The 22100-nt window shown below is 51.9% G+C and overlaps 1 long non-coding RNA gene across 1 annotated transcript; it reads left to right on the top strand.

The window, feature by feature from the left end:
- The first annotated feature begins 14924 nt into the window (after positions 1–14924).
- On the top strand, positions 14925–16162 carry LOC120323395. The gene is made up of 2 exons (XR_005563784.1): positions 14925–15761; positions 16071–16162. It is a non-coding gene; the product is annotated as an uncharacterized LOC120323395 (long non-coding RNA).
- The last annotated feature ends 5938 nt before the right edge of the window (positions 16163–22100 follow it).

The following is a 22100-nucleotide window of genomic DNA, read 5'->3' as shown; positions in this document are numbered from 1 at the left end:
GGTGGGACAGGCCCCCTCTGTGAGGTTGTTCTCCCTGCTGCAGGGTGTCAGAGACAGCGAGGAAGAGATGGACATAGATGTAGTGTTGGACATGGAGGAGAAGATGGAGATGATGTGGAGGAGATGGAATTGGATGTGCTGGAGGAGATCGAGGACATGGATTTCAATGAGGAAGAAGAGGAGGAGGCCATGGTGCTGGGATGAGGACAGTCCTCCAAGCAGCAGGTGAGGCCCGTCCTGGCCGTGCCCTGCCCCGGGGACAGCGGGTCACCTGCCGCCAGGCTGGGGCTGGGCTGGGTGGCCCCGCTCAGGGACACGGTGCCCCGTGCCCTGGATTGTGGCGGCACAACCCCCAGCCCCGGCCTGCCCTGCGCCTGCTTTGGGCCACACAAGCCCCGTGCCAGCGCCTGGGGCCCGGCTCCCATCCCCAGCCGGGCTCAGGCCTGGCGCCAGAGTCCCGCTGGGCCCAGCGTGGGCCAGGCTGGGGGCACAGGGAACGGCCAGCAGGGCCCGACTGCACTGACCGTGCCCTGGCTTTTCTTGCAGGACTGACGGACGTGCCGGCCACGGAATCGGCCACCTGTACATATGGTTTCCAAGGTGCTTCCTGTTTTTTTGTACATATGATTTATATTTTTATATTTTAAGAAAATATTTGGTTCTATAAAGAAGATAGTTGTTTTATTAAGAAATAGATTTTTTTATGAGAAGATAGTTTAATTAAGAAGACAGTTTTTTATAAGAAGATAGTTCATTAAGAAGATAGTTTTTTAAGAAGATACTTTTTTATTGAAAAGGTAGTTGTTTTAATAAGAAGATAGCTGTTTTTAATAAGAAGATAGTTGTTTTTTAAGAAGATAGAAGACTTTTTTTTATTAAGAAGATTGTTTTTTATATAGAGAAAAGTTTTTATAAAGAACACAACTGGTTTTATAAGGAAGATTTTTGGTTTTACTAAGAAGATTCTTGTTTATATAAAGACTTTTTACTGTAAATCCATTCTGTATAGCTGTTTACTGTGTTGTTGTTTTATTGTCCTTGTGTAACTGCGTTGTCTGGGGGTGCTGGCACGGCCCCCCCGGGCTGGGGGTACCTGTGCCCAGAGGGGTCCCCCTTGGGAAGGTGGCGGCCCTGGGCACTGCTGGTGTTGCTGGGCTGGGGCAGAGCGGTGTCCCCAAGAGCAAAGCTGTCCCCAGCACACAGGGGGGTCTGACATGAGCGGCCCCTGCAGAGCTGCCCCAAAGCAGGCAGGAAAGCTCCTGCTGCCCTTCCTGCTGCAGCCAAAGGGACTGGTGGGGCGAGAGCCGGGATCAGGCCCCAGGGAGGCCAAATGCCAAGGGATGCCCCGAAGGCCATGGCAGCCTTGGGAACGGCTGGAGGCAGGATGTGGGGAGAAGGTTTTGGAGCTGGAGGGGCTGATGTTTAAGGCTTTGAAGCTCCAAGCACTCCAGGCTTTGTTTCCCATCCCCATGGCATTGCCTGGGCCATGGAAGAGCCCAAAGGCCAGGGAGGGATCCTTGCCCTGCCCGGATTCCTGCTGCTGGCAGCGGGCACAGGCCCATGTCCCCCACTCGGGGGGACACGTGGAGTGGGCAGCACAGGCTGTGTTGGGGAGAACCCGGGGGCCTTTGGTGTGAGGGTGCTGGTGGTGGGGTGCCATGGGCCCCATGGGTGCAGGGTCCTGGAGGGGGTGCAGGGTGTGGGAACCGTGGGTGCTGCAGAGAGTGCCGGGGGATGCGATGCTGGGAGGGGCAGGGCTGGGGGATCCCGGGGCTGTGGGAGCAGGGAGTGGGCAAGGGGGAGTTGCTGGATACTCATGAACCTCAGCTCAGCCCTTTTCTTGTTAGAAAAAAAGGGAGAAAAATACAAAGCTTTAAAGAAAGAGAAAATAAGTCTCTATTTGAGTATCAAGAATTCAGGGGGAAAAGATGATCCAGGTGTCCTCAGGTCTGTTGCAAAGAGCAAAAGACAGGGACAATCAATGCAGGTTCCTATTGGCTACGAAAGCCAGAGGAAAGCTGGAGACAGAGTGTTCAGCAGGGCCTGGGGAGAGGAGAAGGGGCGATGGCTTCACACTGAAGGAGGTGGATTTAGGTGTGATTTGCTTTAGGGAGGTTATATTTAGCAAGGAGGGTGTTGAGGCCCTGGCACAGGTTGTGCAGAGAGGTTGAGGATGCCCCATCCCTGGGAACATTCAAGGCTATGTTGGACGGGGCCCTGAGTAACCTGGTGTGGTGGAAGGTTGACCAGGTTGGAACAAGATGATTTTTCGTGTCCCTGCCAAGCCAAACCATTCAAGGATTTGAGCATTCGACAATCCCAATCTCCCACTGCGGAGTGGCCCTGGACCTCCTGTGACATCCCAGCTGCCAGAGCTGTGCCCGTGTTCCATGTGGAACTGCCAGGGCCCGGCGACGAGCACAACGCAGCCATTCCCCTGCTGCCAGCGAACCGTCAGCAGCTCGCAGCGCAGGTGGTCTGAGACCACCCTTCACCCTGCTCCCAGTGGAGTGTTTTCAGGTGATCCCTGCTCTGTCCGTCAGTCCTGACTCTGCCTGCAGTCTGGGTCTTGTGATCCACCCCAGCAGGATGGGCAACCTCCTCCCAGTGAAGGTACAGTGCCAATCCATAGAGGTGGGAACCCCCTGACTGCCCGGGTGGGCTGGAGCTCAGTGGGGCTGGGGTGGGACAGGACCCCCTCTCTGAGGTTGTGCTCCCTGCTGCAGGCTGAGAGAGACAGCGAAGAGCCAATGGAAGTGGACACGGCGAGAGATCTAAAAGACGATGTAGAGGAGATGGAGGTGGACATGAAAGAGGATGTAGAAGAGGAGATGGAAGTAGAGGAGGAAGGCGAGAAGGAGGAGGCCATGATCCTGGGATAAGGACACCCCAGCCCATCAGCAGGTCAGGCACGTCCTGGCCATGCCCTGCCCCGGGGTCACCTGCTGGGTGTGCCAGGCTGGGGGCACAGGGAACACCCAGCAGGGCCCGACTGCACTGACCGTGCCCTTGCTTTTCTTGCAGGACTGACGGACCTGCCGGCCATGGCATTGGCCCCTCTGTACATATGTTTTTCACCCTTTTCCCAGTTTTTCTGTAAATACGTTTTATATTAGTGACGTTTTAAGAAGTTTGTTGTTTTTATATAGAAGATAGTTTAAGAAGATAGATTTTTAAGTAAGAAGATAGTTTTTTATTAAGAAAATAGTTTTTAAGAAGATAAGTTTCCTTTTTAAGAAGATAGTTCTGTTCTAAGAAGATAGTTTTTTTATTTAGAAGATAGTTGTTTTTATTAAGAAGATACTTTTTTTATTAAGAAAATGGTTGTTGATATTAAGACTGTTGTCATCAAGAAGACTGTTGTTTCTATAAAGAAGAGTGCTGGATTTAATAAGAAAATTCTGAAAATGTCAATAAATTCTGGAGACGTGTCTTATCTGTTGTCGTTTTATTGTCCTTCTGTAAATACATTTCAAAGACTGTTGTTGTTCCATGGGCCCTGAGTATGTGCCCTCTCAGCCCAGACCCCCCCGTGTCCTGGGCTCATCCCCAGCCCTGGGGGCAGCAGGGCAGGGGGGGTTGTGCCGCTCTGCTGCGCTCTCAGGAGACCCCACCTGCAGTGCGGCCTCCAGCTCTGGGGTCCCCGACACAACAAGGCCAGGGAACTGCTGCAGCAAGGCCACACCAGGCCAACAAGGGGCTCAGGGACCTCGAGCACCTCCCCTCTGCACACAGGCTGGCAAAGTTGGGGCTCTTCAGCCTGGACAAGAGAAGGTTGTGTGGAGACCTGGGAGAAACCTTCCCGTCTGGGAAGGGGCCTCCAAGGAAGCCGGAGGGTGACTCTTGGTCAGCAACTGTAGTGACAGGACAAGGGCTTCAAACTGACAGAGGGGAGGGTTAGATTTGATGTTAGGAAAACATTGTTTCCTGTGAGGGTGGTGAGGCCCTGGCAGGGGCTGTGCAGAGAGGCTGTGGCTGCCCCATCCCTGGCAACATTCAAGGACCACTTGGATGGACCCTGAGCAACCTGGTCAGGTTGGAACAAGATGATTTTAAGGTCCCTCCCAAGCCAAACCATTCAAGGATTCCATCATTCCATGATCCCCACACTGCTGAGTGGCCCCACAACTCCTGTGACATCACAGCTGCCAGAGCTGTGCCCGTGTTCCATGGGGAACTGCCAGGGCCCGGCGACGAGCACAACGCAGCCATTCCCCTGCTGACAGCGATCTGTGAGCAGCTCCCAGGGAACGCTCGACAGGTGATCTCTACAAGACCTGTCACTCCTGGACTCTCCCTGCTGTCTGGAGCTCAGCAGCCATCCCAGCAGGATGGGCAACCTCCTCCCAGTCAAGGTACAGTGCCATTCCATGGAGGTGGGAAACCCCTGACTTCCAAGGAAGGCTGGAGCTCGGTGGGGCTGGTGTGGGACAGGGACCCCTCTCTGAGCTTGTGCTCCCTTACACAGACTGCCGGAGATACCGAGGAAGAGATGGATGTGGATGTTGTAGTGGATACTGAGGAGATGATGGAAGTGGACATCCAAGAGTTGGAAGAAGAGATGGAGGTCGATGTGGTGGAGGAGATCGAGGACATGGATGTCGACCAGTAAGATGAGGAGGAGGACATGGTGCTGGGATGAGGACAGTCCCCCAGCAGCACGACAGGCACGTACTGGCCATGCCCTGCCCTGGGGTCACCTGCTGGGTGTGCCAGGCTGGGGGCACAGGGAACACCCAGCAGGGCCCGACTGCACTGACCGTGCCCTTGCTTTTCTTCCAGGACTGACGGACCTGCCGGCCATGGCATCGGCCATACTGTACATAGTTTTTCATGTTTTTCTGTAAATATGTTTTCTATTGTTGATTTTTAAGAAGATTGTTGTTTTATAGAGAAGATAGATTAAGAAGATAGATTTTTAAATAAGAAGATAGCTTTATTAAGAAGATAAGGTTTCGTTTTAAGATAGTGTTTTATTAAGTAGATAGTTTTTTTAGAAGATAGTTGTTTTTATTAAGAAGATATTTTTATTAAGAAGATGGTTGTTGATATTAAGACTGTTGTCATCAAGAAGACACTTGTTTCTATAAAGAAGAATGCTGACTTCATTAAGAAAATTCTGAAAACATCAATAAATTCAGGATCCGTGTCTTATATGTTGTAGTTTTGTTGTGATTCTTTAAATACATGTCAAAGATTATTGTTGTTCCATGGGCCCTTAGAATGTGCCCTCTCAGCCCAGACCCCCCCGTGTCCTGGGCTCATCCCCAGCCCTGGGGGCAGCAGGGCAGGGGGGGTTGTGCCGCTCTGCTGCGCTCTCAGGAGACCCCACCTGCAGTGCGGCCTCCAGCTCTGGGGTCCCCGACACAACAAGGCCAGGGAACTGCTGCAGCAAGGCCACACCAGGCCAACAAGGGGCTCAGGGACCTCGAGCACCTCCCCTCTGCACACAGGCTGGCAAAGTTGGGGCTCTTCAGCCTGGACAAGAGAAGGTTGTGTGGAGACCTGGGAGAAACTTTCCGGGAGGGTGACTCTTGGCCAGCAACTGTAGTGACAGGACACGGGGTTCAAACTGACAGACAAGAGGGTTAGATTTGATGTTAGGAAACTGTTGTTTCCTGTGAGGGTGGTGAGGCCCTGGCAGGGGCTGTGTAGAGAGGCTGTGGCTGCCCCATCCCTGGGAACATTCAAGGACCACTTGGACAGGACCCTGAGCAACCTGGTCAGGTTGGAACAAGAGATACGGAGGAAGAGATGGACGTGGGTGTTGTGTTGGATACCGAGGAGATGATGGAGGTGGATGTGCAAGAGTTTGAAGAAGAGATGGAAGTCGATGTGGAGGAGGAGATCGAGGACATGGATGTCAGTGACGAAGATGAGGAGGAGGACATGGTGCTGGGATGAGGACAGTCCCCCAGCAGCAGGACAGGCACGTACTGGCCATGCCCTGCCCAAGACTGGCAGTTTGAGCACAGGGCTGAAAAAAGCAAACAACAGCCCTTATCCCCAGGAGAGAAAGCCTCAAACCCTTGGCTCTGTGGTGCAGTTGGTGTCCCAGACTGGGCACTCCATTGACAGCAAGAGCTTTGTGTCCTGGCACCTTTTGTCTGGGAGGAATCTTTGTCCATATGCAATTTTGAGAGTCAGATTGTCCATTTCAGCACAGGATTCCTGAAATTCAACAACATCACTTTTCCACAGGTAAGAAAGCACTTACCATTTTGGTTTGTGGTGCAGTTGGTGGGACAGCCCAGGCACTCCATGGGCAGCAAGTGCTTTCTGTCCTGGTACCTTTTGTCTAGGAGATATTCTCATCCATATTCAATTTTTGGAGCTGGACTTCCTATTTCAGCGCTATGATACCTGCAAGCAAACATCAGTCTTTTTCCCCTGGAAAGAAAACCCTTACCTTCGTGGTTTCTGGTGCAGTTTGTGGGCTAGCCTCAGCACTCCATGGGCAGCAAGCGCTCTCCATCCTGGCATCTGAGCAGACTAGCTCAGCTCAGCTGCCCTTCGAGGCTTTCTGAGGTGACCAAGGGAGAAGCCAAGGTTCTTTGTCAGAGATTTATAGTCCATGGAGAAGCTGCTCCACGCTCAGCCCAGCTCAGCCCAGCCGCCCTGCAAGCTCTAATCATCTGATCATTGGATGGAGCTGAGAGTGTCTGTGGGAGATTTAAACTGCAGGGAGAAACTGCTCCCAGCTCAGCCCAGCTGTGCCCAGCTGCCTCGCGAGGCCTAATCAGCTCACCAGGGGATGGAGTCCAGGTCGTTTCTGGGTGACATAAACTGGTCCAGGGAGTACAAACGACCTGGAGCGTGGCCAATAGGAGGAGGCAAACAGGGGTGTGGCATGTCAGTGAGGACGTGGCAGGGCACTTTGGGCAGGGAGAGCAGGAAGAACACAGCCACTCTCCCAGCTCTGTCTGATGGCCTGTGAGGTAGGTCTGTGACTGTCTGTGTTTTTGTGGAGTAGGACTGGCAATTTAAGTGGAGGGCTTCAAAAACAGAATGAGGGCAGTTCAGCCCTTTACCCTTTGTCTCTCATGTTCAGGTGGTGGGCCACTCTTGGTATTCCATGGGCAGCAAGAGCTTTCTGTGGTGGCACCTTTTGTCTGGGAGGAATCTTCGTTTGTATTCAGTTCTGGGGAGGTGGGAGCAGCAATTGCAGTGCAGGGCTGAAAAAAGGGAAGAGCAGCCCTTTCCCCCAGGACAGAAAACCTGGAACCTTTGGCTTTCAGGTGCAGTTGGTGGGGCAGCCTGGGCACTCCGTGAGCAGCAAGAGCTTTGTGTGGGGTCACCTTTTGTCTGGGAGGAATCTTCATTTGTATTCAGTTTTGGGAAGATGAGAGCAGTAATTGCAGCATAGGGCTGAAAAAAGGGAACAGCAGCCATTTGCCCCAGGACAGAAAGGTTGGAACCTTTGGCTTCAGGTGCAATTGTTGGATCAGCCTGGGCACTCCGTGAGCAGCAAGAGCTTTGTGTGGTGGCACCTTTCTTCTGGGGGGAATCTTCGTTTGTATTCAATTTTGGGGAGGTGGGACCGGTAATTCCAGTGCAGGGCTGAAAAAAGGGAACAGCAGCCCTTTCCCCCAGGAAAGAAAGCCTGGAACCTTTGGCTTTAGGTGCAGTTGATGGGGCAGCCTGGGCACTCCGTGGGCAGCAAGAGCTTTGTGTGGTGGCACCTTTTGTCTGGGAGGAATCTTCATTTGTATGCAGTTTTTGGGGAAGTGGGAGTGGCAATTGCAGTGGTGGGTAGAAAAAAGAGAAGAGCAGCCCTGTGCCCCAGCAAAGAAAGCCTAGAACCTTTGGCTTCAGGTGCAATTGCTGGGCTAGCCTGGGCAATCCATGGGCAGCAGGAGCTTTGTGTGGTGTTGTCTGGGAGGAATCTTCCATTTGTATTCAGTTTTTGGGAGGGTCACCTACCGCGTGTGCCAGGCTGGGGGCACAGGGAACACCCAGCAGGGCCCGACTGCACTGACCGTGCCCTTGCTTTTCTTGCAGGACTGATGGATGTGCCGGCCATGGCATCGGCCACTTGTACATATGTTTTTCACACTGTTCCTTGTTGTTCTGTAAATACGATTTCTATTGTTGACTTTTTAAGAAATTTGTTGTTTATATAAAGGAGATAGTTTAAGAAGATAGATTTGTAATTAAGAAGATAGTTTTTTATTAAGAAGGTAGTTTTATAAAGAAGATGAGGTTTCTTTTTAGAAGATAGTTTTTTATTAAGAAGATAGTTGTTTCATTGAGAAGATAGTAGTTTTTATTAAGAAGATAGTTTTTTCATTGAGAAGATAGTAGTTTTTATTAAGAAGATTGTTGTTGATATTACGACTGTTTTCATAAAGAAGACTGTTGTTTCTATGAAGAAGAGTGCTGGTTTTAATAAGAAAATTCTGAAAATGTCAATAAATTCTGGATACGTGTCTTATATGTTGTAGTTTTGTTGTGTTTCTGCAAATACATTTCAAAGATTATTGTTGTTCCATGGGCCCTTAGAATGTGCCCTCTCAGCCCAGACCCCCCCCATGTCCTGGGCTCATCCCCAGCCCTGGGGGCAGCAGGGCAGGGGGGGTTGTGCCGCTCTGCTGCGCTCTCAGGAGACCCCACCTGCAGTGCGGCCTCCAGCTCTGGGGTCCCCGACACAACAAGGCCAGGGAACTGCTGCAGCAAGGCCACACCAGGCCAACAAGGGGCTCAGGGACCTCGAGCACCTCCCCTCTGCACACAGGCTGGCAAAGTTGGGGCTCTTCAGCCTGGACAAGAGAAGGTTGTGTGGAGACCTGGGAGAAACCTTCCCGTCTGGGAAGGGGCCTCCAAGGAAGCCAGAGGGTGACTCTTGGTCAGCAACTGTAGTGACAGGAGAAGGGAGAATGGGCTCAAAGTGACAGAGAGGAGGGTTAGATTTGATATTAGGAAAATATTGTTTCCTGTGAGGGTGGTGAGGCCCTGGCAGGGGCTGTGCAGAGAGGCTGTGGATGCCCCATCAAAGACCACCTGGTCTGGTGGGAGGCTGGTCAGGTAGAAACAAGATGGCTTTTGACTCCCTTCCAAGCCGAAGAAACTGCAACTCCCATCATACCATAAACACCACCCCCGCCCATGGATTGCTCCCGCAGTTCCATATCATATCTGCCAGAGCTTTTCCCGCGCTCCATGGGCCCGGTGGCGAGCACGCCGCCGCCATTGCCCTGCTGCCAGTGAACCTTGAGCAGCTCCCAGCGCACCGACAGGTGATCCCTGAGAGTCCCGTCAGTCCTGGCCTCTCTCTGTTCTCTGGAGCTCATCATGAATCCCAGCAGGATGTGCAACCTTGTCCCAGTCAAGGTACAGTGCCATTCCTTGGAGGTGGGAAACCCCTGTCTGCCCAGGTGGGCTGGAGCTCAGCGGGGCTGGTGTGGGACAGGGACCCCTCTCTGAGGTTGTGCTCCCTGCTGCAGGGTCAGAGAGACAGCGAAGAGCCAATGGAAGTGGATGTTGTGTTGTATATGGAGGAGATGATGGAGATCGATGTAGAAGTGGATGTGGAGGAGGAGATGGAATTGGATGTGGAGGAGGATGTGGACAAGATGGAAGTGGATGAAGAGGACGAGGTGGAGGACATGGTGCTGGGATGAGGACAGTCCCCCAGCAGCACGACAGGCACGTCCTGGCCATGCCCTGCCCCGGGGTCACCTGCTGGGTGTGCCAGGCTGGGGGCACAGGGAACACCCAGCAGGGCCCGACTGCACTGACCGTGCCCTTGCTTTTCTTCCAGGACTGACGGGCCTGCTGGCCATGCAATCGGCCATAAATATGTTTTATAGATAGTTGATTTAATTAGAAGATTGTTGTATTTCTTTAGAAGATTGTTGTATTTCTTTAGAAGATTGTTGTATTTCTTTAGAAGATTGTTGTATTTCTTTAGACGGTTGTTGTTCTTATATGGAAGATTGTTACTTTTATTAAGAAGACTGTTTCTATTAGGAATATTATTGTTCTTATAATGTAAATACATTCTGAGTATATGTTTTATATGTTGTTGTTTTGCTGTCTTTCTGCAAATACCTTTCATAGACTATTGTTGTTAAAGACACCCTTAGAATTTAAATGTGTTTTGTAGACCATTGTTGTAATAAAGATTCTTATAATTTGAATATGTTGTGTCGTTCATTGGTTTTGTTGCTCTTCTGTAAATAAATAATCATTGTTTTCACACCCCAGCTCTCTTTGTGTTTGCTTTGGGTACTCGCAGCTTTTGCAGAGTTCTGGTTTCCACTTGCTCCGGGTTCCCATGGCTGGAGGTGTCTGGGGGTGTTGGAATGGCCACTCCTAGTGTGGGGTCCCTGTGCTCAGAGGGGTCCCACTGACAGAGGTCCCACTCTCCTGGCAATTGCTTTGCACGTACTTGGGATCTGTAGAGGCCAATCCCACAGGGCTCAGTGCCCTGGGATCCCATGTGGGAGCAGGGCCGTGCCTGCGTGGTCCTGCAGAGCCTCCTCAATGGCTCTTCCCTGGGTGACCCCAGTGCTGAGGAGGGTGCACTGGGCTGGGGGCACCCCCTTCTCTTGGGCACCCCGAGGGGCTGGAGCTGGCCCGGAGGGAGTGTTAGCACAGGGGACTCTGGCTTTTGCTCCTGCTCCAGAAATCCCTGGGGAAAATGTTTGTTCTGGGGGCTCCCCAGGATGCTGCAGGCCCAGCCTCAGCTGGAGGGAGCCAGCGGGGCACAGACGCTGTGTCCCCATTGCCAGGGTTTCCTTTGAAGCCTGGGCTTGTGGGAGCACAGGGAGCTCGGAGCTGAGCTGGGGGATGGACCCACGGCCCGGCCCAGGCACCCCATGGAGCCGCTCCGGGCTGGGAGCTGGGCCCAGGGGACAGACGGGATCTGCTCCCGACGCATCCCTGCAGACTCCACAAAGAACAGCCCATGGCAGCAGGACTCTGCCCAGCACAGCCTTCGCTCCGGGGATTTTATCCCTCAGCACAGGAGTGTGTTTAGTTCCTGTCCAGGGATAACCAAACCTTCCCCCTGTTCCCCAGGAAACTGCAGCCCCCACAGGGCTCATCCCGGCCTCCAGCTCTGGGCTGCTGAGCGCAGGAAGGCCGTGGAGCTGCTGGAGCCAGTGGGGAGGAGGCCCCAAAGATGCTGCGAGGGCTGGAGCCCCTGTGCCCTGAGGAAAGGCTGAGAGAGTTGGGGTTGCTGAGGCGGGAGAAGAGAAGGCCCCGGGGAGGCCTCAGTGTGGCTGGGCAGGAGCCGAAGGGGCCCAGAGGAAAGCTGGGGACAGTGTTCAGCCCTGGGAGGAGAGGAGAAGAGGGGATGGCTTTACACTGAAGAAGGGAGATTCAGGTTTGATTTGATTTAGGAAGATGTTTTTTTGCACTAATGGTGGTGAGACCCTGGCAGGGGCTGTGCAGAGAGGCTGTGGATGCCCTATTCCTGGGAACATTCAAGGACCACTTGGATGGGACCCTGAGCAACCTGGTCAGGTTGGAATAAGATGATTTTAAGGTCCCTCCCAAGTCAAACCATTCAAGGATTCCATCATTCCATAATCCCCATCCCCACTGCTGAGCGGCCCCACAACTCCTGTGACATCACAGCTGCCAGAGCTGTGCCCGTGTTCCATGTGGAACTGCCAGGGCCCGGCGACGAGCACAACGCAGCCATTCCCCTGCTGACAGCGATCTGTGAGCAGCTCACAGCGCGCCCTCGACAGGAGATCCCTGAGAGACCCGCGAGTCCTGGACTCAACCTACTCTCTGGAACTCTGCAGCCATCCCAGCAGGATGGGCAACCTCCTCCCAGTGAAGGTACAGTGCCAATCCATGGAGGTGGGAAACCCCTGACTTCCCAGGAAGGCTGGAGCTCTGTGGGGCTGGTGTGGGACAGGGACCCCTCTCTGAGCTTGTGCTCCCTTACACAGACTGCTGGAGATACGGAGGAAAAGATGGATGTGGATGTTGTGGTGGATGCAGAGGAGAGGATGGAGGTGGACATCCAAGAGATGGAAGAAGAGATGGAAGTCGATGAGGTGGAGGAGATCGAGGAGATGGATGTGGACCATCCAGATGAGGAGGAGGACATGGTGCTGGGATGAGGACAGTCCCCCAGCAGCAGAACAGGCACGTCCTGGCCATGCCCTGCCCCAGGGTCACCTGCTGGGTGGGCCAGGCTGGGGGCACAGGGAACACCCAGCAGGGCCCGACTGCACTGACCGTGCCCTTGCTTTTCTTCCAGGACTGACGGACCTGCCGGCCATGGCATCGGCCATGCTGTACATATGTTTTTCATTTTTTTCTGTAAATATGTTTTCTATTGTTCACTTTTTAAGAAGACTGTAGTTTGTATAGAGAAGATAGTTTAAGATGATAGATTTCTAATAAGAAGATAGTTTTTTGATAATAGTTTTTTTAAGAAGATAAGGTTTTATTTAAAGAAGATAAGGTTTTATTTAAGAAGATAGATTTTATGAAGATGATAGTTTTTTTAAGAAGATAAGGTTTCTTTTTAAGAAGATAGTTTTTTATTAAGAAGATTTTCTTTTATTTAGAAGATAGTTGTTTTTATTAAGAAGATATTTATATTAAGAAGAGAGTTGTTTTTATTAAGAAGATGGTTGTTAATATTAAGACTGTTGTCATCAAGAGGACTCTTGCTTCTGTAAAGAAGAACACTGGATTTATTAAAAAAATTAGGAAAAAGTCAATAAATTCTGTAGACGTCTCTGATATGTTGTTGGTTTATTGCACTTCTGTAAATACATGTCAAAGATTATTGTTGTTCCATGGGCCCTTAGAATGTGCCCTCTCAGCCCAGACACCCCCCCGTGTCCTGGGCTCATCCCCAGCCCTGGGGGCAGCAGGGCAGGGGGGGTTGTGCCGCTCTGCTGCGCTCTCAGGAGACCCCACCTGCAGTGCGGCCTCCAGCTCTGGGGTCCCCGACACAACAAGGCCAGGGAACTGCTGCAGCAAGGCCACACCAGGCCAACAAGGGGCTCAGGGACCTCGAGCACCTCCCCTCTGCACACAGGCTGGCAAAGTTGGGGCTCTTCAGCCTGGACAAGAGAAGGTTGTGTGGAGACCTGGGAGAAACCTTCCCGTCTGGGAAGGGGCCTCCAAGGAAGCCGGAGGGTGACTCTTGGTCAGCAACTGTAGTGACAGGACAAGGGCTTCAAACTGACACAGGGGAGGGTTAGATTTGATGTTAGGAAAACATTGTTTCCTGTGAGGGTGGTGAGGCCCTGGCAGGGGCTGTGCAGAGAGGCTGTGGCTGCCCCATCCCTGGCAACATTCAAGGTCCACTTGGATGGGGCCCTGAGCAACCTGGTCAGGTTGGAACAAGATGATTTTAAGGTCCCTCCCAAGTCAAACCATTCAAGGATTCCATCATTCCATGATCCCCATCCCCACTGCCGAGTGACACCACAACTCCTGTGACATCACAGCTGCCAGAGCTGTGCCCGTGTTCCATGTGGAACTGCCAGGGCCCGGCGACGAGCACAACGCAGCCATTCCCCTGCTGCCAGCGATCTGTGAGCAGCTCACAGCGCACCCTCGACTGGTGATCCCAAAAAGACTTGTCAGTCCTGGACTCTCCCTCCTGTCTGGATCTTAGCATCCATCCCAGCAGGATGGGCAACCTCCTCCCAGTGAAGGTACAGTGTCAATCCATGCAGGTGGGAAACCCCTGTCTTCCCAGGAAGGCTGGAGCTCGGTGGGGCTGGTGTGGGACAGGGACCCCTCTCTGAGGTTGTGCTCCCTTACACAGACTGTCGGAGATACGGAGGAAGAGATGGATGTGGATGTTGTGGTGGATACCGAGATGATGGAGGTGGACATCCAAGTGTTTGAAGAACAGATGGAGGTCGATGTGGTGGAGGAGATCGAGGAGATGGATGTGGACCATCAAGATGAGGAGGAGGACATGGTGCTGGGATGAGGACAGTCCCCCAGCAGCACGACAGGCACGTCCTGGCCATGCCCTACCCTGGGGTCACCTGCTGGGTGTGCCAGGCTGGGGGCACAGGGAACACCCAGCAGGGCCCGACTGCACTGACCGTGCCCTTGCTTTTCTTCCAGGACTGACGGACCTGCCGGCCTTGGCATCGGCCACTTGTACATATGTTTTTGACTTTGTTCCTGTTTGTACTGTAAATACGTTTTCTACTGTTCACTTTTTAAGAAGCTTTTTGTTTTTATAAGAAGATAGTTTAAGAAGATAGATTTTTAAGTAAGAAGATAGTTTTTTATTGTAGATTATAGTTTTTTTAAGAAGATAAGTTTCCTTTTTAAGAAGATAGCTTTTTCTTAAGAAGATAGTTGTTTTATTTAGAAGATAGTTGTTTTTATTAAGAAGATATTTTTATTAAAAAGACAATTGTTTTTAATAAGGAGATGTTTGTTGATATTAAGACTGTTGTCATCAAGAAGACTGTCGTTTCTTTGAAGAAGAGTACTGGTTTTATTAAGAAAATTCTGAAAATGTCAATAAATTCTGGACACATGTCTTATATGTTGTTGTTTCATTGTCCTTCTGTAAATACATTTCAAAGATTCTTGTCACTACATGGGCCCTTAGAATGTGCCCTCTCTGCCCAGACCCCCCCGTGTCCTGGGCTCATCCCCAGCCCTGGGGGCAGCAGGGCAGGGGGGGTTGTGCCGCTCTGCTGCGCTCTCAGGAGACCCCACCTGCAGTGCGGCCTCCAGCTCTGGGGTCCCCGACACAACAAGGCCAGGGAACTGCTGCAGCAAGACCACACCAGGCCAACAAGGGGCTCAGGGACCTCGAGCACCTCCCCTCTGCACACAGGCTGGCAAAGTTGGGGCTCTTCAGCCTGGACAAGAGAAGGTTGTGTGGAGACCTGGGAGAAACCTTCCCGTCTGGGAAGGGGCCTCCAAGGAAGCCAGAGGGTGACTCTTGGTCAGCAACTGTAGTGACAGGACAAGGGCTTCAAACTGACAGGGAGGAGGGTTAGATTTGATGTTAGGAAAACATTGTTTCCTGTGAGGGTGGTGAGGCCCTGGCAGGGGCTGTGCAGAGAGGCTGTGGCTGCCCCATCCCTGGCAACATTCAAGGTCCACTTGGCCGTGGCCCTGAGCAACTTGGTCAGGTTGGAACAAGATGATTTGTAGGGTCTGTCCCAAGCCAAAGCACTCAAGGATTCCATCATTCCATGATCCCCATCCCCAGTGCGGAGTGGCCCTGGACCTCCTGTGACATCGCAGCTGCCAGAGCTGTGCCCGTGTTCCATGTGGAACTGCCAGGGCCCGGCGACGAGCACAACGCAGCCATTCCCCTGCTGCCAGCCAGCCCTGAGCAGCTCCCAGCGCACCCTCTGGCCCGACCACCTTTGGTTCCAAGAGTACCCTTCGCCCTGCTCCCTCTGGACTGTCCCCACCTGCTCCCTTGAACATCCGTCAGTGCTGACTCTGCCTGCAGTCTGCAAGACTGTTGTGATCCATGCCAGCAGGATGTGCAGCCTTGTCCCAGTGAATGTCCAGTGCCAGTCCATGGAGGAGGGCACCAACTGACTGGCCAGGTGGGCTGGAGCTCAGTGGGGCTGGGGTGGGACAGGCCCCCTCTGTGAGGTTGTTCTCCCTGCTGCAGGCTGAGAGAGACAGCGAAGAGCCAACGGAAGGGGACACGGCGAGAGATCTAAAAGGCGATGTAGAGGAGATGGAGGTGGACACGCAAGAGGAAGAAGAGATGGACGTGGAAGAGGAAGGCGAGAAGGAGGCGGCCATGATCCTGGGATAAGGACACCCCGCCTCAGCAGCAGGTGAGGCCCGTCCTGGCCGTGCCCTGCCCCGGGGACAGCGGGTCACCTGCCGCCAGGCTGGGGCTGGGCTGGGGGGCCCCGGTGCCCCGTGCCCTGGATTGTGGCGGCACAACCCCCAGCCCCGGCCTGCCCTGCGCCTGCTTTGGGCCACACAAGCCCCGTGCCAGCGCCTGGGGCCCGGCTCCCATCCCCAGCCGGGCTCAGGCCTGGCGCCAGAGTCCCGCTGGGCCCAGCGTGGGCCAGGCTGGGGGCACAGGGAACGGCCAGCAGGGCCTGACTGCACTGACCGTGCCCTGGCTTTTCTTGCAGGACTGACGGACGTGCCGGCCACGGAATCGGCTACTTGTACATATGTTTTACATGTTGTTCTGTAAATACATTTTATATTATTGAATTTTTAAGAAGTTTGTTGGTTTTATAAAGAAAATAATTTAGGAAGATAGATTTTTAATTAAGAAGATAAGTTTTTTATTAAGAAAATAGTTTTTTTAAGAAGATAAGTTTCCTTTATAAGAAGATAGTTTTGTTCGAAGAAGATAGTTGTTTTATTTAGAAGATAGTTGTTTTTATTCAGAAGATATTTTTATTCAGAAGACAATTGTTTTTTATAAGATGTTTGTTGATATTAAGACTGTTGTCATCAAGAAGACTGTCGTTTCTATAAAGAAGAGTACTGGTTTTATTAAGAAAATTCTGAAAATATCAATAAATTCTGGACACATGTCTTATAGGTTGTCGTTTTATTGTAAATCCGTTTGAAAGATTTTTGTTGTTCCATGGGCCCTTAGAATGTGCCCTCTCAGGCCAGACCCCCCCCCCCCCCATGTCCTGGGCTCATCCCCAGCCCTGGGGGCAGCAGGGCAGGGGGGTTGTGCCGCTCTGCTGCGCTCTCAGGAGACCCCACCTGCAGTGCGGCCTCCAGCTCTGGGGTCCCCGACACAACAAGGCCAGGGAACTGCTGCAGCAAGGCCACACCAGGCCAACAAGGGGCTCAGGGACCTCGAGCACCTCCCCTCTGCACACAGGCTGGCAAAGTTGGGGCTCTTCAGCCTGGACAAGAGAAGGTTGTGTGGAGACCTGGGAGAAACCTTCCCGTCTGGGAAGGGGCCTCCAAGGAAGCCGGAGGGTGACTCTTGGTCAGCAACTGTAGTGACAAGACAAGGGGGAATGGGCTCAAACTGACAGAGGGTTGGATTTTTATGTTAGGAAAGTATTGTTTCCTGTGAGGGTGGCGAGGCCCTGGCAGGGGCTGTGCAGAGAGGCTGTGGATGCCCCATCCCTGGCAACAGTCAAGATCAACTTGGAAGGGGCCCTGAGCAACCTGGTCAGGTTGGAATAAGATGATTTTAAGGTCCCTCCCAAGCCAAACCATTCAAGGATTCCATCATTCCATGATCCCCATCCCCACTGCTGAGCGGCCCCACAACTCCTGTGACATCACAGCTGCCAGAGCTGTGCCCGTGTTCCATGTGGAACTGCCAGGGCCCGGCGACGAGCACAACGCAGCCATTCCCCTGCTGCCAGCGATTCGTGAGCAGCTCCCAGGGAAAGCTCGTCAAGTGATCCCTAAAAGACCTGTCACTCCTGGACTCTCTCTGCTGTCTGGAGCTCAGCAGCCATCCCAGCAGGATGGGCAACCTCCTCCCAGTCAAGGTACAGTGCCATTCCATGCAGTTGGGCAACCCCTGACTTCCAAGGAAGGTTCGAGCTCGGTGGGGCTGGTGTGGGACAGGGACCCCTCTCTGAGGTTGTGCTCCCTTACACAGACTGCCGGAGATACGGAGGAACAGATGGATGTGGACGTTGTGGTGGACACAGAGGAGAGGATGGAGGTAGACGTCCAAGAGTTTGAAGAAGAGATGGAAGTCGATGAGGTGGAGGAGATCGAGGAGATGGATGTGGACCATCAAGATGAGGAGGAGGACATGGTGCTGGGATGAGGACAGTCCCCCAGCAGCACGACAGGCACGTCCTGGCCATGCCCTGCCCCGGGGTCACCTGCTGGGTGGGCCAGGCTGGGGGCACAGGGAACACCCAGCAGGGCCCGACTGCACTGACCGTGCCCTTGCTTTTCTTGCAGGACTGACGGACCTACCAGCCATGCAATTGGCCACTTGTACATATGTTTTTCACCCTTTTCCCAGTTTTTCTGTAAATACGTTTTATATTAGTGACGTTTTAAGAAATTTGTTGTTTTTATATAGAAGATAGTTTAAGAAGATAGATTTTTAAGTAAGGAGATAGTTTTTTATTAAGAAAATAGTTTTTAGGAAGATAAGTTTCCTTTTTAAGAAGATAGCTTTTTCTTAAGAATATAGTTGTTTTATTTAGAAGATAGTTGTTTTTATTAAGAAGATATTTTTATGAAGAAGACAACTGTTTTTAATAAGAAGATGTTTGTTGATATTAAGATTGTTGTCATCAAGAAGACTGTCGTTTCTTTGAAGAAGAGTGCTGGATTTAATAAGAAAATTCTGAAAATGTCAATAAATTCTGGAGACGTGTCTTATCTGTTGTTGTTTTATTGTCCTTCTGTAAATACATGTCAAAGACTGTTGTTGTTCCATGGGCCTTGAGAATGTGCCCTCTCAGCCCAGACCCCCCCGTGTCCTGGGCTCATCCCCAGCCCTGGGGGCAGCAGGGCAGGGGGGTTGTGCCGCTCTGCTGCGCTCTCAGGAGACCCCACCTGCAGTGCGGCCTCCAGCTCTGGGGTCCCCGACACAACAAGGCCAGGGAACTGCTGCAGCAAGGCCACACCAGGCCACCAAGGGGCTCAGGGACCTCGAGCACCTCCCCTCTGCACACAGGCTGGCAAAGTTGGGGCTCTTCAGCCTGGACAAGAGAAGGTTGTGTGGAGACCTGGGAGAAACCTTCCCGTCTGGGAAGGGGCCTCCAAGGAAGCCGGAGGGTGACTCTTGGTCAGCAACTGTAGTGACAGGACAAGGGCTTCAAACTGACAGGGAGGAGGGTTAGATTTGATGTTAGGAAGATAATGGTTCCTGTGAGGGTGGTGAGGCCCTGGCAGGGACTGTGCAGAGAGGCTGTGGCTGCCCCATCCCTGGGAACATTCAAGGCCCACTTGGCCGTGACCCTGAGCAACTTGGTCAGGTTGGAACAAGATGATTTTAAGGTCCCTCCCAAACCAAACCTTTTAAGGATTCCATCATTCCATGATCCCCATCCCCACTACCGAGTGACCCCACAACTCCTGTGACATCACAGCTGCCAGAGCTGTGCCCGTGTTCCATGTGGAACTGCCAGGGCCCGGCGACGAGCACAACGCAGCCATTCCCCTGCTGACAGCGATCTGTGAGCAGCTCACAGCGCGCCCTCGACAGGAGATCCCGGAGAGACCCGCGAGTCCTGGACTCAACCTACTCTCTGGAGCTCTGCAGCCATCCCAGCAGGATGGGCAACCTCCTCCCAGTCAAGGTACAGTGCCAAGCCATGCAGGTGGGAAACCCCTGACTTCCCAGGAAGGCTGCAGCTCGGTGGGGCTGGTGTGGGACAGGGACCCCTCTCTGACGTTGTGCTCCCTTACACAGACTGCTGGAGATACCGAGGAAGAGATGGACGTCGACGTTGTGGTGGACACAGAGGAGGGGATGGAGGTGGACGTCCAAGAGTTTGATGAAGAGATGGAGGTCGATGTGGTGGATGAGATCGAGGACATGGAGGTCGACCAGTAAGATGAGGAGGAGGACATGGTGCTGGGATGAGGACAGTCCCCCAGCAGCACGACAGGCACGTACTGGCCATGCCCTGCCCCGGGGTCACCTGCTGGGTGTGCCAGGCTGGGGGCACAGGGAACACCCAGCAGGGCCCGACTGCACTGACCGTGCCCTTGCTTTTCTTCCAGGACTGACGGACCTGCCGGCCATGGCATCGGCCACCTGTACATATGTTTTTCACGTTTTTCTGTAAATATGTTTTATATTATTCACTTTTTAAGTGAGTTTTTGTTGGTTTTATGAAGAAGAAAGTGTAAGAAGATAGGGTTTTTACATCCGAAGATAGGTTTGTAGTACGACTGCATACTTTTTAAGAAGATAAGTTTTCTTTTAAAGAAGATAGACTTTTATTTAAGAAGACAGTTTTTTATGAAGATGATAGTTTTTTAAGAAGATAAGGTTTCTTTTTAAGAAGATAGTTTTTTATTAAGTAGATATTTTTATTTAGAAGATAGTTGTTTTTATTAAGAAGATATTTTTATTAAGAAGAGAGTTGTTTTTTCAAGAAGATAATTGTTTTTAAAAGAAGAAGATGGTTTTTGATATTAAGACTGTTGTCATCAAGAAGACTCTTGCTTCTGTAAAGAAGAACACTGGATTTATTAAGAAAATTTGGAAAAAGTCAATAAATTCTGTACACGTCTCTGATATGTTGTTGGTTTATTGCCCTTCTGTAAATACATGTCAAAGATTATTGTCATTACATGGGCCCTTAGAATGTGCCCTCTCAGCCCAGACCCCCCCCGTGTCCTGGGCTCATCCCCAGCCCTGGGGGCAGCAGGGCAGGGGGGTTCTGCCGCTCTGCTGCGCTCTCAGGAGACCCCACCTGCAGTGCGGCCTCCAGCTCTGGGGGCCCCGACACAACAAGGCCAGGGAACTGCTGCAGCAAGGCCAGACCAGGCCACCAAGGGGCTCAGGGACCTCGAGCACCTCCCCTCTGCACACAGGCTGGCAAAGTTGGGGCTCTTCAGCCTGGAGAAGGTTGTGTGGAGACCTGGGAGAAACCTTCCCGTCTGGGAAGGGGCCTCCAAGGAAGCCGGAGGGTGACTCTTGGTCAGCAACTGTAGTGACAAGACAAGGGATTCAAACTGTCAGAGGGGAGGGTTAGATTTGATGTTAGGAAAATATTGTTTCCTGTGAGGGTGGCGAGGCCCTGGCAGGGGCTGTGCAGAGAGGCTGTGGATGCCCCATCCCTGGCAACATTCAAGGACCACTTGGATGGGGCCCTGAGCAACCTGGTCAGGTTGAAAAAAGATGATTTTAAGGTCCCTCCCAAGCCAAACCGTTCAAGGATTCCATCATTCCATGATCCCCATCCCCACTGCCGAGTGGTCCCACAACTCCTGTGACATCACAGCTGCCAGAGCTGTGCCTGTGTTCCATGTGGAACTGCCAGGGCCCGGCGACGAGCACAACGCAGCCATTCCCCTGCTGACAGCGATCTGTGAGCAGCTCCCCGGGAAAGCTCATCAAGTGATCCCTAAAAGACCTGTCAGTCCTGGACTCTCTGTGCTGTCTGAAGCTCAGCAGCCATCCCAGCAGGATGGGCAACCTCCTCCCAGTCAAGGTACAGTGACAATCCATGCAACTGGGAAACCTCTGACTTCCCAGGAAGGTTGGAGCTCAGTGGGGCTGGTGTGGGACAGGGACCCCTCTCTGAGCTTGTGCTCCCTTACACAGACTGCTGGAGATACTGAGGAAAAGATGGATGTGGATATTGTGGTGGAGATGATGGAGGTGGACATCCAAGAGTTTGTAGAAGAGATGGAAGTCGATGTGGTGGAGGAGATGGAGGACATGGAGGTCGACCAGCAAGATGAGGAGGAGGACATGGTGCTGGGATGAGGACAGTCCCCCAGCAGCACGACAGGCACGTACTGGCCATGCCCTGCCCCGGGGTCACCTGCTGGGTGTGCCAGGCTGGGGGCACAGGGAACACCCAGCAGGGCCCGACTGCACTGACCGTGCCCTTGCTTTTCTTCCAGGACTGACGGACCTGCCGGCCATGGCATCGGCCATGCTGTACATATGTTTTTCATGTTTTTCTGTAAATACGTTTTCTATTGTTGATTTTTAAGAAGATTGTTGTTTTATAGAGAAGATAGATTAAGAAGATAGATTTTTAAATAAGAAGATAGTTTTTTATTAAGAAGATAGTTTTATTAAGAAGACAAGGTTTCGTTTTAAGATAGTGTTTTAATAAGTAGATAGTTTTTTTAGAAGATAGTTGTTTTTATTAAGAAGATATTTTTATTAAGAAGATGGTTGTTGATATTAAGACTGTTGTCATCAAGAAGACACTTGTTTCTATAAAGAAGAATGCTGACTTCATTAAGAAAATTCTGAAAACATCAATAAATTCAGGATCCGTGTCTTATATGTTGTAGTTTTGTTGTGATTCTTTAAATACATGTCAAAGATTATAGAATCATAGAATCATAGAATCATAGAATCATAGAATCGATTGGGTTGGAAAAGACCTCCGAGATCATCGAGTCCAACCCTTGGTCCAAATCCAGTCCATTTACTAGATCATGGCACTCAGTGGACGTACTGGCCATGCCCTGCCCCGGGGTCACCTGCTGGGTACCCGTGCCAGGCTGGGGGC

This window comes from Pipra filicauda, unplaced genomic scaffold (assembly GCF_003945595.2).
Source record: "Pipra filicauda isolate LSUMZ 115617 unplaced genomic scaffold, ASM394559v2 scaffold250_size1122263_pilon, whole genome shotgun sequence".
NCBI classification, from domain to species: Eukaryota; Metazoa; Chordata; class Aves; order Passeriformes; family Pipridae; genus Pipra; species Pipra filicauda.
This window is presented reverse-complemented; position numbering and strand designations above follow the sequence as displayed.